Source organism: Spermophilus citellus, assembly GCF_964194105.1.
Source record: "Spermophilus citellus genome assembly, chromosome: 3".
Classification (NCBI taxonomy): Eukaryota; Metazoa; Chordata; class Mammalia; order Rodentia; family Sciuridae; genus Spermophilus; species Spermophilus citellus.
The window spans coordinates 9,914,138-9,930,059 of NC_138184.1; the positions used below are offsets into that span (position 1 = coordinate 9,914,138).

The window sequence follows — 15,922 nt, forward strand, 5'->3', positions numbered from 1 at the left end:
GCAAGGTTCTGGGGAGAAGAGAAAACCCGGTCTGAGAAAGGATGGAGGCTAGGACCTGTCATTCCCGCTCCGCTTGCTTCTTCTTTCAATATTCGGGGGCGGGGCCTGAACCGTATCCAATCAGGAGCGCAGGGGTGGGCTGCGGGCTGTCCAATCCCGCGGCGCGACCCCGCCGCGCCCGCGGGTGTTCAACATTCTCGCGGGATCTTATTTCTCGCACCCCCCAGCTCCACTGCGGTTTGGCTTCCCTGCTACAGGGGGCGGGTCGCTCTGCTGCTCCGGGACCGAGCTGTACGCCGGTTGCGGGAGCCGTGGGGAGAACCCAGGAGCTCTCGGAATCGGGGAAACGGTGAGTGAGGGGCGGGGCGTTCTGAGATGGGGCTGAGGCTGGTGGAACCCGCCCTAGGGGGACCCCGGCCTCCCTGCCTCAGTTCCGCAGTCTGTGGCCCTGTCAGCCGCTGGCGCCTCTGGGTCCTCGGGCACCTCGGCCCCGCGGGGTGGGGCCGGGCGGGAGGCCCGGACCCACTGTCCTCTCCTGTACCTGCGCGGCGACTTGGGCCGAGCCAGGAGCCCTCTCTGGACAGCGCCGTGTCGCCCCCGACTGTGCGGTGGCGTCGGAAGGGTCGAGGGGACATCTCGCGTGAGGGGTTCGTGCGCTGAAGGGGCTGTGGTCGGTGGGGTCCTCTGTCCCTCCTTTTCCCGCTCCAGGGTCATCGTTTTCCCCTTGAGTTTTACAGATGTATGGGAAACAGTGTCACAAATCCACATCCCTGTCCCCATGCCCAAATGCCAACTGTCCTCCTCCAGTTCACAACATCAGTGTCAACTATTCATCTTTCGTTTTGCGTTTCATACGGACATCACATTTTAATTCCTTAGTTTCCCACAAAGCAATGAATGACGTTCTTTAAAAGATGTATTTTGTTTGGAATCTTTTCAACCAAGAGTAAAGCAGAGGAAAACTTCCTGATACTCCACTGTAAGAATCTTCCAATCTCCTTTTTTATATTATCTAGACACAGACTCCTTTTAAGAATGTCTCTGGGGGCTGGGATTGTGGCTCAAAGGTAGAGCTTTCACCTGCCACACAGGAGGCACTGGGTTGGATCCTCAGTACCACATAAAAATAAGATAAAGATATTACATCCATCTATAACTAAAAAATAAATATTAAAAAAAGAATGTCTTTGGGTAGAGGGTTCCCTTTAGAAACTTTATAGGTACTAGGTGTGGGTGGACCTCTCCAGTAATCCCAGCAATTCAGGAAGCTGGGCAGGAGAATCAAAAGTTCGAGGCTAGCCTCAGTAACTTATCCAGACCCCATCTCAAGATTAAAAATTTAAAAAAGGGCTGAGGATGAAGCTCAATGGTAGAGTGTCCCTGGGTTCAATCCCCAGCACCGCAGTGAATGAATGAATGAATGAATGTATGTAAGTGCATAACCTTGTTGAGACCAAAACTCCATAAGGCCAATGTTGATTCTGCAAAGAGAGGTCATTGAAGTCCTGCCTGGTTGGTTCTTCCTGGGGAGCCTTTCTCTGTGTCCTGCTTGCCCACACCAACTATGGCAGGCACCCTTTAAATTGAGAAGATGTACTGGACAGCTGGGGATGCATATGCTGATGGGGTTGGGTCGAAGAGGGGGTCTTGATGTCCTCTCTCCTTCTTTCTTTTTAGTGGTGCTAGGGATGAAACCTGGGGCCTTGTGCATGCTAGGCCAGCATTCTGTCACTGAATTACACACTCTGTCCTTAATACCTTTTCTGAAGGTGTTATTTGCACTAGGGCTGTTTCTGGACAGTGTCTTTCAAACAAAATCCTGATTGAGGTGTGAAGTGATTTTATTTGAAAGGAATATTGTAATAGGGAGAAACCCCTAGTATCTCAACAGTTAATGAGGAGCAAATGAGTAGAAAACAGGTGGAGTCCTGCATGGTGGTGCACACCTGTAATCCCTGAGGCCAGAGATTCTGTATGACAATAGATAAGGCCAGAGGATGGCAAATTCCAGGCCAGCCTGGGTAACTTGGTGAGACCCTGTCTCAAAATAAAAAGGGCCAAATATATCTCAGTGGAAGTGTCCCTTTGTCCCCAATACCAGGGGGAGGGAGGAAGGTGGAGATCAGGGGATGACATAGTGTCGCATTTCAGAGAATGTTTTCCCCTGAGGTCAACCTGTTCTTCAGAGAACATTAAGGGAGGGGCTGTCTGCTAGTTTAGGTTGAGAGGGCTCACTCCTAAGCAGTGATTCAAGAAATTTAATTCTGGCACCTCCCCACCCTACTGTCTCCTCCTCTTTCAGGGTCTCAATTCTCACCTGCACAGGAGGGTGGTCTTCAGGCTTGGGAGTGTGTTTCACCTTCTGAGTGTGGGTCCCCTTGTGAACTGTGGGTGAAGCAGGCTGCTTTCCTTAGCTGCTTCCCCCTTGTTCCCTTTGTGGGATCTTGTTGCCACTGGATCACACTGTGTCCATGTGCTTAGGCATGGGATACTATGGCGTAGGTGTAAGAGTTTTTCTTGTTTGGAACCCGAGTGGATTGAATAATAAGATCTGAAGTGGCAAAGAGAGTCTTGAAATAAATTATTTATTCTATGCTTAGTTTATACAATAAGAACATAAACATGCATGGACTCACCACCCAAGTGACTAAATTGACTATTGTCAGTTATGCTATGACTTCTTGATGTCACCACCTATCTGCACTCAGAAGTCACCACTGCCCCAATTGTTTTCATTATTCTGTAGAGCATACCATCTGTTTATCATGAAGCAGAATTTTGCCTCTTTTCAGAGTTCAGTAAGTTAATATTACTATCAACATACCATTGATATTGTGCCGAAAGGCTTTTCTTGTGCTTTCTTTGCCTTAGTCTGTTGCACACATGCTGCTGAGGCACGGCTCACACAGTTCACTCACCGTCTACTGCTATAAGACTTGGGTTGTTTCGAGTTTGTTCTTTAATTAGTTATTTTGCATGCTGAGAATTGAACCCAGGACCTTGCATTTGCACATGCTAGGCAAGTGCTTTGCCACTGAGCTAGATCCCCAGCTCTCAAGGTGTTTCTCTCTCTCTCTCTCTCTGTATGTTATTGGGGATTAAACCCAGGGGTGCTTTACCATGAGCTACACCCCTGGACTTTCTAATTTATTTTTTGAGACAGGGTCTTACTAAATTGCCCAGACTAACCTAGAACTTGGAATCCTCATGCCTCCTGAATAGTATGCACCACCACACCCAACCCAAGTTTATTATTGTTTATTATTATTGTTGTTATTTCCAGTCCCGGGGAATTGAACCTAGGTGTGCTTTACCACTGAATTACATCCTCAGTCCTGCCCCTCCCGGCCATTTTTTGCACCAGGGATTTAACCTAGGGGTACTTTACCTCTGAGCTATATCACTAGCTCCCTAACCCTTTAAAATTTTTTTTTAGGTCTTGCTAAGTTGCCCAGGCTGGTCTTGTGATCCTCTTGCCTCTGACTCATGAGTAGCTAGGATTATAGGCATGTGCCACTGTGCCTGGCTGAAGTTTGTTGACAGTGTCATTCTTGTTTTTGTCCACAAGTTTTAATGCCTTGAAAACTTTTTATACAATGGGGAAAATGGCTAGGTTGTTGGTTATGGATAAATTCAGATTTAATAGGAAATGTTGCTGGAGCACGTGTAATAACTGTCTGACCTTTCCTAAGTATTTATTCTTGCAATTTGTCAATGCTTCCAATTATCTAATTAATTTTTTCGTCTATTGTCATACAGACTCTCCAATGGTCATATATTACTTTACATAGTCATGTTCTGCATAATGACATTTCAGCCAACAACGGACCCTGTGTAGGACAGTAGTCACCAGCAGCCTCCTACAGCTGGTGGTTTACTGCATCTTTTGATTGTTCTCATATACTCAATTTAATTTTATGCTATTGTGTTCATCATGGCTCCTACTCACACAAAATCCACTGCTAAAGTTGCCAGTAAGAGGCCACGTCGAGTGATTGACCTAGAAACAAAATTAAAATTGATTAAGGACTATGAAGGTGGAAAATCAGTAATGGTTATTGCTCGCCAATCAGGGATGTCCCATTCCACCATAGCTACAATCTTGAAGAACAAGAACAAAGTGACAGAAGCTCTTAAAGGATCTGCCTCATTGAAGGCCACCAGACTAACAAAAATTTGAGAAGGGCCCATATCAGATATGGAGAAACTTCTAATGACCTGGATTGAAGATCAGACACGGGAGCGGGTCCCTCTCAGTACTATGATGATTACAGCTAAAGCCAAAAGTTTGTTTGCAATGTTGAAGGAAAAGGCTGGACCCGACTATAATGTTGAATTCACTGCCAGCTCTGGGTGGTTCAAGCGATTCAAGAATCGCTATTCATTACATAATGTGAAAGGGAGTGCTGATGTCACCAAGGAATGTATGAATGGCATCTGGAAGAAGACACTCAAGAGGTTTGTCCGTGATTTCGAAGGATTTGCTCAGGAAGAGGAAGGTGCAAACATGGACAAGGCTGTGGTTGAGATGGCCAACAACTTTACTCTGGGTATGGAGGAGGATGACATGGAGGATGACATGGAGCTCCTGGAGGTGGTTCCTCAGGAACTGACCAGTGAGGAGTCATTGGACCAGGAGCGCAAAGCCCAAGAAAAAGCAAGAGAAAAGGAAACTGCAAAAGAAGAGAAAGAACTTCCAAGAAAATTCACAGTGTCGGGTCTAGCAGAAGCTTTTACAGACCTCCACAAGCTCCTTAAAAAGTTTGAAAGCATGGACCCCAACCCTGAAAGGTTTTCATTAATAGAGAAGAATGTTCATGGTGCATTATCTGTGTACAAACAAATCTATGAGGCAAAAAGGAAACAAACCACCACAGACATATTTCTGCGAAGAGTGACACCTCAAGAGCCTCAGGCAGGTCCCTCAGGAGGCATTGTCATCATAGGAGATGATGGCACTATGCGCATTATTGCCCGAGGACCTACCGGTGGACCATGTCAGAGAGGGGGAAGTCAGTGATATTGATGATCCTGATCTTGTGAAGGCCTAGGCTCATTCGTATGTTCATGTCATAGTTTTTTTTAACAAAAAAAGCTAAGAAGTTTAAGAAAAATTAAAAATCAAAAAAAGCTTCTAGAATAAGGATATAAAGAAAAGATTTTTATACAACTGTGTAATGTGTCGGTTTTAAGCTGTTATTACAAAAGAGTCAAAGGTTTAACATCTTAAAAAGTTGATAAAATAAAAAAAAAAAGTCTGGTAAGGTTAATTTGTCATGGAAGAATGGAAAAATTATATATTTTAATAATCTGGAATAACCTAAGTGTACAGTGTTGATAAAGTCTACAGCAGTGTACAGGAATGTCTGCAGCCTCCACATTTACCCCTCACTCGCTGATAACCAGAGAAACATCCAGTCCTGCAAGCTCCATTCATGGTAAGTACCCTCTACCTGTGTACCATTGATTATTTTTTATCTTGTTTTTGCTGTACCTTAGACACACAAATACTTAACATTGCATTACAGCCAAGCATGGTGGCACATGCCTATAACCCCAGCAGCTTGGGAGGCTGAGGCGGGAAGATCACAACTTCAAAACCAGCCTCACCAACAGTGAGGTGCTTAGCAACTCAGTGAGACCCTGTTGCTAAATAAAATACAAAATAGGGCTGGGGATGTGGCTCAATGGTCGAGTGCCTCTGAGTTCAATCCCTGGTAGCAAAACAAAAACAAACAAACAAACAAACAAAAAAACCCATTGCATTATACTTGTCCATTGTGTGAAAGCAATATTGTATTTTATACATTTAAAATTTTTTGTGTGTGCTAAAACTGGAAATGAACCACATGTATGTTTATGTCATAGTTTTTAACAAAAAATGTTGAAGAAGTTAAAAGAAGGTTATAGAATAAGAATATAAAGAAAGAAAACATTTTGTACAGCTGTGTAATGTGTTTGTGTTTTAAACTAAGGGTCCAGTGTTCAGTAACAAGCTGTCAAGGTTTGTTGCCTGGGAACAGTCGGCTATGGCACATGGCCTGAGTGTAGGAGCTGTCCTGCCAGAGTTGCACACTCTGATGTACACACAATGAAAACACCTAATTAAATGTCTCTCAGAACGTGTTCCCCTTGTTAAGTGATGCATGATTTTAATAAAAGAAAAAAAGTGACACATTCTTCTACTGGTCACCCCTGGTTTTGAGCATTTTCCTTCATGTCTTTAAACTTCTATGAAATAGTTTTCAGTCATTTTTTAAAATATATATTTTTTAATTGTAGTTGCATACAATACCTTTATTTTATTTATTTCTATGTGCTAAGGATTGAACCCAGGGCCTTACACGTGCTAGGTGAGTACAGTACCACTGAGCCACAACCCCAGCCTGTTTTCAGTCATTTCTTATGATTAATTCATTTGCTTTTTTTTTTTTTTTAATGTTTCATTTGTAGGGATTTTTGAAAGAACTTGAGGAGGATGGTGTCAGTTCTTGAAATCTACTCTTGGTAGATTTCAAGAGTAAAACTTTTTGGTCCCAGGCTTTCATTTGTTGGGGAGTTTTTGATTACTGTATCAAGCTCTGTGTTGTAGGCTTGCTCAGATTTTCTATTTTTTCATGACTGCCTCTGTAGATTATGTTTCTAGACATTCATTGATATCATCATTGTTACCCAATTTGTTGGCGTGCCCCTGGGGACTTCCAAGGGGGCTCTAAGGCTCTGTTCTCAGTGCATTCTGCAGGTGGTGCAGGATGCTCTGGCAGGGAGAAGTGTTCCACTGCCCTGTGATCAGGCCTTGTTTTGAGGAAGCCTGTGTTCCTGGTTGGTGACTTGTCATTTCACCCCTCCACTGGTAGAGGCAGACAGGTTAGAGGGACATGGACTTACTTGGGTGTTTCCCTTACTCCCAGAGGTTGGGCTCTGGGAACATCCCATTTGGTTATGCTTTTGGCTTACAGTTTTCTTTTGAAGGAAACTTAAGAAGGACAGAATTCTCTGGGGATATTTCTAAACAACTGCTGTTTTCGTCTCCCTATCAGAAGCAGGAAGCCATTTTTCTTGAATCCACTGGGTTTCTGACAGTGAGGTTTACAAATTTGTGCAGTTCCCTAAGCCTGGGACTTTTCAAGTATTTAAGTCTCGGGTCTGTCCTTGCTTATCCCCAGCAATTCATTAATTACAGTTTAGGTTGACCTCCTTCTGCTCACAGGGCAATCCTGAAGTTGCTGCTTATTGATCTTTGTTCTAGGAAATGATGATTCTTGATCTGCCTTTTATCTCTGCAACTTGGGGACAGTGGATTGCCCTGTGACCTTGGTTCTCCTGTGGATCTAGGAGGAGCTGCTACTTGAGCATCTTTGTCTTTTCCTTGTGGAGCAGGACTGTTGTCCTCTGTGTCCTTCTCTGCTGGTTTGGAACCAACACTGATTTCTTCTGAGGGCAGAGTCCATATGAGCTTCTGCTAGTCCCTACCTCAACACTGCCACACTGGGGACCAAGCTTCTAGCACATGAACCCTTGGGGGACACACACAAACCAAGGTTTTTTCTGTTAAATATGTTTTGGCCATTTCCCCATGGTTTAATTATGTGTTCATTAATTTATTTTCACTCTGCACACTAATTCTTTAAATTTATTATTTTTAAATTTTCTAGTTGTAAGTGAATCCAATACCTTTATATTATTTATTTTTATGTAGTGCTAAGGATCAAACCCAGTGTCTCATATATGCTAGGCAAGTGCTCTATCCCTGAGCCACCATCCCAGCCCCACACTAATTCTTTTATATTGCATGTATGGCTGATATTCTCTCCGACTTTTTGTTTGTCTTCTACCTCTTGTTAGTACATTTCTTCATGGCTTGCTCTGTTTCTTTTATGAGAAAATTCTCTATTCTGGCATCAAAAAGATTTGTGATTTCTCAAAGAGGCTAGATTTACCATTCACATTTGCAGGAAAAGTAAATTGATTATTAACTCTGAATTGGAAAGGATGCATGTTTCCAGTTTGATACAACTTTGTTCCTGCCTTATGTACTAAAGTGATCCCGTTTTATGCTACTATTCTACAATGCCTGCTCCATCAATAGACAGCCTACCAAATATATGGTGGCCCACAGAAGGCTCTTTTCCCTCTCTTGGTCTATTTGTCAGTAATGTGATCTGCTGATCTTAAAATCTTTTATGTATGTTGGTCAAGTTTTCACTTTCTTCTTCAGATGGCTATAAGTATTGTCAGTTACTTGTTACTCCTATTAGATTTGGTAAAGTATTTCTGTTGACTACTAAAAGCTTTTTTTTTTTTTTTGAAATTTACTTTTGAAAGGTGACATTTTTAAGAATATGCACCATCTTTTATTTCATTCTTTTTTTGGTGGTGGGGGTGGTGGTGCCAGGGATTGAACTCAAGGGTACTCAACCACTGAGCCACATTCTCAGCCCTATTTTGTACTTTATTTAGAGACAGGTTCTCACTGAGTTGCTTAGCACCTTGCTGTTGCTGAGGCTGACTTTGAACTCACGATCCTCCTGCCTCAGCTTCCCAAGTCACTGGGATTATAGGCATGCATCACCACGCCTGGCTATTTCACCCCCCCCCTTTTTTTTTAAATGGACACAATATTTTATTCACTTTTTTGTGGTGTTGAGGATCAAGCCCAGTGCCTCACACATGCCAGGTGAGCGCTCTACCACTGAGCCACAACCCCAACCCTATTTCATTCTTTTTTAACATATCCAATAAAAAAATTTAAAATTCTTCATCTGGTCACAGTGGTGCTCGCTCATAATCACAGCTAGTTGGGAAACTGAGGCAGGAGGATCCCAATTTCGAGGGTAGCTTGGGTAACTTAGTGAGACCCTGTCTCAAAAAATAAACCAAAAGGGCCAGGGATGTAGCTCAATGGTAGAATGCTTGGTGTGAGGCCCAGTACTGCAGAATAAATAATTAATTAATGTAAAAATAAAAATTTGCCATTAGGGCAATGAAATAGCTTTTATTAGTGTTTTATCCTACTTAATTAAATTATTCTACAGTACATGTTTCCAAGTGTTCTCTTGATATAATCACATAAGATAGGCTTAATTCACACAGTAACACTTTGGGACAAAAAGAGAGAGAAGTCCATTGAGACTCGGGCTCAGAGTTATTTGGGGGCTGATCAAGTAGGCTACCTCTGCCAAGCATGGGATAAAATTCCAAACTACCAGAGAGAAAAAAAAAACAGGAGTTAAGTAAATACCATATTGTTCACATAAACAGTTCAGGCTCACTGAGCCCTGGGTGCCTTCCAAAATCTAGTTCCCAAATGCCGGCAAAGGTTGAAAACTTTGACCAAGCACTTGTAAGGTTATTCAGTTTCAGGACTGCTATTCTTAACTCTTTTCCACCCAGATTTAGTAGGACTTGGGTATGAGAGATACTGTAGACCTAGGGTACAGAGAGAAAGTAGGGGTGATTCAGGCACCATGTTTTAAATCACTGAGTTCACCAACAGGAGGTGTGTTTCTAGTCCACTGTTGCTTTACTGACTCCTTCAGTCCTAACATTAGAACAGCTGTGCAGGAAGAAGTCAGTGAAGATGGAGAGTGAGAATCTGATGAACGAGTCATGAGATAAATAAATGGGGACCTCAGAGTCATGTGAACTGATGAATTGAGTACACACCCCAGTGCTGTCGGCATCACCCTTCCTCCTGTGCACATGCAGATTTCTCGGGACTCACTGGGCTTTGAAGGCTGAACTTCAGCTGGAAGGAGAGAACTTTGCTGGATCCTTCCCACAACACTCTACCAAGATGCAGTGCTGGCAGCCCTCAGGAACCTGGCCTTTGAAGGTAAGTGTGAGATCATGCCAGATTAGCTGGAAGTCAAGAGTTTCCTTTTTTTTTTTTTTAATATTTATTTTTTAGTTATTGGCAGACACAACATCGTTGTTTGTATGTGGTGCTGAGGATCGAACCAGGGCCGCACGCACGCCAGAAGAGCGCGCTACTGCTTGAGCCACATCCCCAGCCCCAAGAGTTTCTTGCTCATTAGTGCTGCTCAGTGATTTAGAAAATGGAAGGGGAGTACTTTGGTGAATAAATCAAGATGGCCTTAGTGTACCATAAGCCTAGAATCTGATATTTTTTATAATGGTGTAAGTAATTCATAATGATTTTCTAGGTCTACATTTTAGAAATAAAATTGGAAGACTAGAACATTGAAGACCAGTGCAGAAATCCCAGGAGAAATCAAAGGTAATTTGTAAGAGAAACTTTGTTCCTTGAAAGGATCTTAGAATCTTAAAAAATAAGATTAAATAAAAAAATAAAACATAATGCCATTTTCAAATTTTTTATTATTAGAACATTTTTTTTTCTAAAAATATATATTTATGGCTGGGGATATAGCTCAGTGGCAGAGCACTTGCCTAGCATGTGTGAGGTGAGGCCAGGGATTCAATCCCAAGCACCACAAAAACAAAACAAAACAACAACAATAAAAAAGTACTTAAATGTGACATTGATGTTTAGAATTTGCAAAGTAGCTCATTTGAATACAGTATTAAGAAATCCCATTAATAGCTAGGCATGGTGGTGCACATGCCAGAAATCTCAGTGGTGAGATAGGAGGATTGGGAATTCAAGGCCAGCTTGAAGAAATTTAGCGAGGCACCAAGCAACTTAGCGACACCCTGTCTCTAATAAAAAATATTTTGGAAAGGGCTGGGGATGTGGCTTATATTTAAGCACCCTGGGTTCAATCCCTGGTACCAAAACTAAACCAAACCAAACCAAACCAAACACCCATTGATGTTATTGGGCATGGTGGCACAAATCTGTAATCTCAGTCACTCAGGAGCCTGAGGCAAGAGGATGGTGAGTTTGAGGCCAGCCTGGGCAACTTAGCGATCCTCAGTCCACATGCAAAAGCAAGGATCATATCCATTGCTCAGGTGATGAAGCTGGGTTCAGCAATGCAGCATTAATGCTATTTAGAGGAAAGAGAGGATTCTCCCTCATCTGAATTTCACTGTGTCACTTGGACACATGAATCCTGAGAGTTCTCTTCAGGAATGGGGAGTGAGACTCAGGCCTATGTCACAGAGCTGTGCTTTCTCATCACACAGTAATCCTGTCATTGGGGGAGGGGCAAGAAGAGGAGGCAGCACCACACCCCTGCCCCATCCTCCAGCCAGCAGGTCTTCTGTTTTCCTGAGCTTTCTAGATCTTTACTTCCATCTCCACTTGCCCACCCTGTCAGAGAAGACCTCAGTATATTCAATATTCTTTTCCCCTGGAACCCAGACATTGCCTGCTTTCTTGTAGATCTCTGTTTGAGCTCCATAATTTCAAGGTTTTGGAAATTCTTATTATGTCTGGAAATTTTATTTCTCTGGGAATATTACTTTCAGGATCTCTTCTCTTAAAAATTTCACCTCTTCCATACAATATGTTTTTGCCTTGATCAACTTTAGCATAGAACTGAAATTTCTCTTATGCTTATTCAGTCATGCTAATTTTAAATGAAAGCTTTTCAAATTTATTTTACTATCTTTAACTAGAGAGTTTAGACAAAAGAATTGATACATGACTATTACAAATTTATAAGACTAAGTACAAAAATTGAAATAAACTCTCAAAAGATATATTTTTGTATGATTTTAATAGTTTTTTTTTTTGTAAAAAAAAGTGAAAGTTAAACTTCAAGAGAATTTTGGGATTCATGACTACACACACAGTATAAAGATGGCCTTAGCCTAAGCAACTCCATTTTAAAACTCCATATTAAAATAAAACTGGAGTTCCTGCCAGACAAGCCTTCAGAGCCCTTCAATACTGTCATCAGGCATAGCCTAATAAAATAAGTCATTTTCCACAACCCTGATAAAACTCAGAGTGAAGTCACTGTCACTTGCCTTCACCCTGATAAAAGTCAGAAGAGAGAGATCAGGGCAGAAACCACCAGACCCTAGAATGTCCTAACCCTAGAATGAAAGACATCAATAAGACACCCAGTAACAGCTGATAGGGACTGAAAGGGCAAGCAGAAACCCCAAAATTTAGTATAAATGATGTAACAAATGAACAGACATTTAGCCAACCGACACTGATGCCCCCATGCTGGAGAGCCTGAGGAGGACATGTGGATGGACATCCCACATCATCCTTACCACTCTCCAACTCTACAGCCACATCTTGACCCTGATGAGAACAGCAACTTCTCCTTATGACCCTCTCTTCAACCAGCTTTCAGCTTCACCCAATGAGAAGCCTCCATAGATTCCTGACCTGATTATTGTGGGGTCTGAGTGAGTGTGCATCTGCTGGACTTAAGGACCAGGACTTGAGACTCGAGATCTGCTGAGGATATAGCTCAGTGGTAGCACACACTTGCCTAGGATACGTGAGGCCCTGGGTTCAATCTCCAGCAACACACACATGAAAGAAAAAGAAAAAAACTGGTTAGTGTGTACTGCTGTTTTGATGACAGCTGTGGTACAGATCTTGCAGAACATTCAGTCCATGCAGATTCAGACAGTCCAGACAGGGCATCGAGTCTATACTTTGATGATAATGTTATAAAGAAGTCCAAGGGGCTGGGGATAGAGCTCAGTGGGAGAGTGCTTGCCTAGTATGCTTTAAGACCCTGGGTTCCATCCCCAACACCACAAAAATATATATTTATTTTTAAATGTAAGTTCAATACCTATGAACAAATGCAAAATCATTGATAAACAAACCCTTGGTTGTGTGTGTCTCATTTACAGAGGTAATATGATAGATAACACGAAGAAGGTAGTCAATGTGGAGAAACTTCCAGCCAGATTACAGGTCATAATCTAAAAAAGAAAACACCTCCTAGAATAAAACCTTGTGAAAGCCATGTGTTTAGATAAGTCTTCCTTGGTCATTCAATCCTACATAGGCTCATCAGAGTTCAGCCTGGTCAGAGTATGGAAAGGAGCCATGTACACACAAGGAATGTGGGAAAGCCTGCAGCCATGGCCAGTGCTTTCAAATGAATGAAAGGACTCATGCTGGAGAGAAACTCTGGGAATGGAAAGTATGGAGAACATTTCTCTGAAACGTATTCAGAGACACGACATAAAACACAGTGGACCTTTTAAATGTAAGATGTGTGGGAAAGCCCCTGATTATCTCAATTTACTTCATACACGAGAAAGGACACACTGGAGAGGAATCTTGTGATTGTATGAATGTGGGAAAGCCTTCAATTATAATATAAATCTTTAAAAATGTGAAAGGACTCACACAAGAGAGAACTAAATAATGTGGGACAGCTTTTATTATCAACAAAGCCTTCGAGCCACATGTGGGGAGAGTGCATTGTTTGACAAAGGCCTTTAAACATAAAGTGTGTGGGAAAGTCTTTCATCATCCCAGTTCAATTCAGAGTCATAAAGAAGCAGAGTGGAGAGAAGCCTCTTGAATAGAAGTGATGTGCGATTGGCCTACATGTAAGAACACACACAACCAGGCATGGTGGTACCTGCCTTCAGTCCCAGCCACTGGGGCTGGGCAGGGAGCGTTGCTTGAGCCCAAGAGCTCAAGACCAGTCAGGGCAACAGGGTGAGACCCCTTCTCAAAAGAAAACAAAACAAATGTACATTGGATCAAAACTCCATAAATGTGAAAAATACAAGAAAGTTTTCAATTTTAACAAATACATTTTAAAACTAAGCTGGGTGCAGCGGTGCACGCCTGTAATCCCAGCAGCTCAGGTGACTGAGACAGGAGGATCGCAAATTCAAAGCCAGCCTCAACAACCTAGTGAGGTGCTATGCAACTCAGTGAGATACTGTCTATAAATAAAATAGAAACCAACCAACCAACCAACAAAAAATGGGGTGGGGCACTAGGGATGTGGCTTAGTGGTTGAGTGCCCCTGAGTTTAGTTTCTAGTACCCACCCCCCAAAAAAAGTAATCTGAAAATGCCCAGTGTAATTTGTAATTGGTATTTAATGCTCCAGAAAATATACAACCCAAAGGAAATGTTATAAAATCATAAATGTATTGTGTTTACCAGTGGCTCATTCCTAAAAACAGGCCCCTGAACTATGTGTTAAAAAAAATTCACCTTGCAGTTTGGATTTTCTTTCAACTCCTAAGTCTAGACTCTAAGAAGATCTAATTTGTATGTCAGGTATCTTTGTTCATGGGGATAGTGATAGTGTTCTTGATTGAGCATGACAGCTACAAGGATGCTAGCAAAACCCACTGGATGAGAGTTTGTTATGGTTTGGATGTGAAAGCTCATGTGTGACAATGTAGGAATGTTCAGAGGTGAAACGATTCGATTTTTAAGAGCTGTGGCCTAATTGTGGATTAACCAGTTGGGTTAGTAATTTGAATGTAGGCAGGAAGGGCATGACTGCAGGAAGCAGGTCACTGGGGGCCTGCCCTGGGAAGTAATAATATTCCTGGCTCCTTGCATTCAAGTTCTTTCTGCTTCCCTCCACCACACCCTTCTGCCTTGATGTTCTGCCTCACCTCAGGCCCAGAACTATGAAATTGTCCAGCCATGGACTGAAACTCTGAAATGGTGAGCCAGAATAAAATTCTCCTCCTGAGTTATTCTTGTTGGGTATGTTGGTCACAGCAGTGCAAAGCTGACTATAACAGAGTTTGTTCCTCTGCTGCACTGATTGTGCAGTAACTGCTCTCCCAGCCTTTCATGGGAGAATAAGCACCTTCTTCCTGTGTGGAAGATCATGGGTGTTTCCTCTGATGCAGCTGAATGTAATACCTCAGTTCCAGTTCAACTAGGTTTCATTATATGTGACTAAAAACAAAATATTTTTTTCCTCAGACACAAGATTCATATTTATGTTTCTTAAAAATAGTTTATTAGCTACTTTCAGATAGCTTGTACACTAAAAAAATGTTATTGTCTTATTCATTTACTGAGAAGCTACATTAAAATTTTCCATTGATTTCATGGATGAAATAAAATATATAATTTTGCCAGGGTGTTTATTTCACGCTGTGAGTCACTGTGAGCATTTATACTGCACATACATCAGGCATCTTTTATTATGTAAAATTTACTTCTCATGCTTATACAATTACAAAGTTTATCTTTTTTTTTTATTATAGTGCTGAGAGTGGAACCTAGGGGCTTTGCGCATGTTAGAACAGTACTCTACCACAGAGGTACACCCACAACTCCACAACTCTCACCTGTTATTTGTTCTTTAATTTTTTTTTTTTTTAGTTGTAGGAGGATACAATACCTTTATTTTATTTATATGGTGCTGAGGATTGAACCCAGGGCCTCCACGTGCAAGACAAGTGCTCTACTGCTAAGACATAGCCCCAGCCCCTTGATTAATTTATTCTTAAACTAAGTGTTGTTTATCCTCATTTTGTGAATTTTCAAGTTTTCCTTCAGTTATTTATTCCTAAGTTCATCTCATTGTGTTTAGAGGAGATACTCTGGATATTTACTTTTATTTTTTGTTTTATTATTAACTACTTTTATATTCTATTTTGATATTCTATCATTTTAGTATTTTAACAACATAAATTTACATTACTTATGTCAAATGTATATTATAAAATCATATTACTTTTCATTACTCATATTTTTTAAACAGACTTGGGGCTGGGGGTGTATGTAGTTCAGTGAGAGAGTGCTTGCTTAGCATGTGTGAGGACACCCTAGGTTCAATCCCCAACACCATTAAAAAAAAAAAAAAAGTTCAATCTGGCCTTTCTGGCCTTTCCTAAACCTGGAAAGGATGAATGATGCCTCACCAAGGATCACAGAGAGTCACTGAAGCAGAAGAAAAAGGAAGGTTCACACTTAATTAGTTGCTTTCCATAAGAATTTGTTAATATGAAAATAATAGTTTGTTGGGGCTGGGGATGTGGCTCAAGTTCAATCCTCAGTACCACATACAAACAAAGATGTG

At 41.8% G+C, this 15,922-nt stretch overlaps 1 protein-coding gene and 1 long non-coding RNA gene across 7 annotated transcripts in view; one reads left to right on the top strand and one right to left on the bottom strand.

The window, feature by feature from the left end:
* Positions 1-15,922, bottom strand: part of ACP5 (acid phosphatase 5, tartrate resistant) — a 44,265-nt gene that overhangs the window by 24,921 nt on the left and 3,422 nt on the right. The window lies entirely within an intron of this gene.
* LOC308644631 lies at positions 238-10,551 on the top strand. 2 transcript variants are annotated; one of them, XR_014021062.1, is made up of 3 exons: positions 238-349; positions 9,709-9,835; positions 9,911-10,551. It is a non-coding gene; the product is annotated as an uncharacterized lncRNA (long non-coding RNA). The 2 variants fall into 2 exon arrangements; XR_014021063.1 differs by lacking the exon at positions 238-349 and adding an exon at positions 4,910-5,438.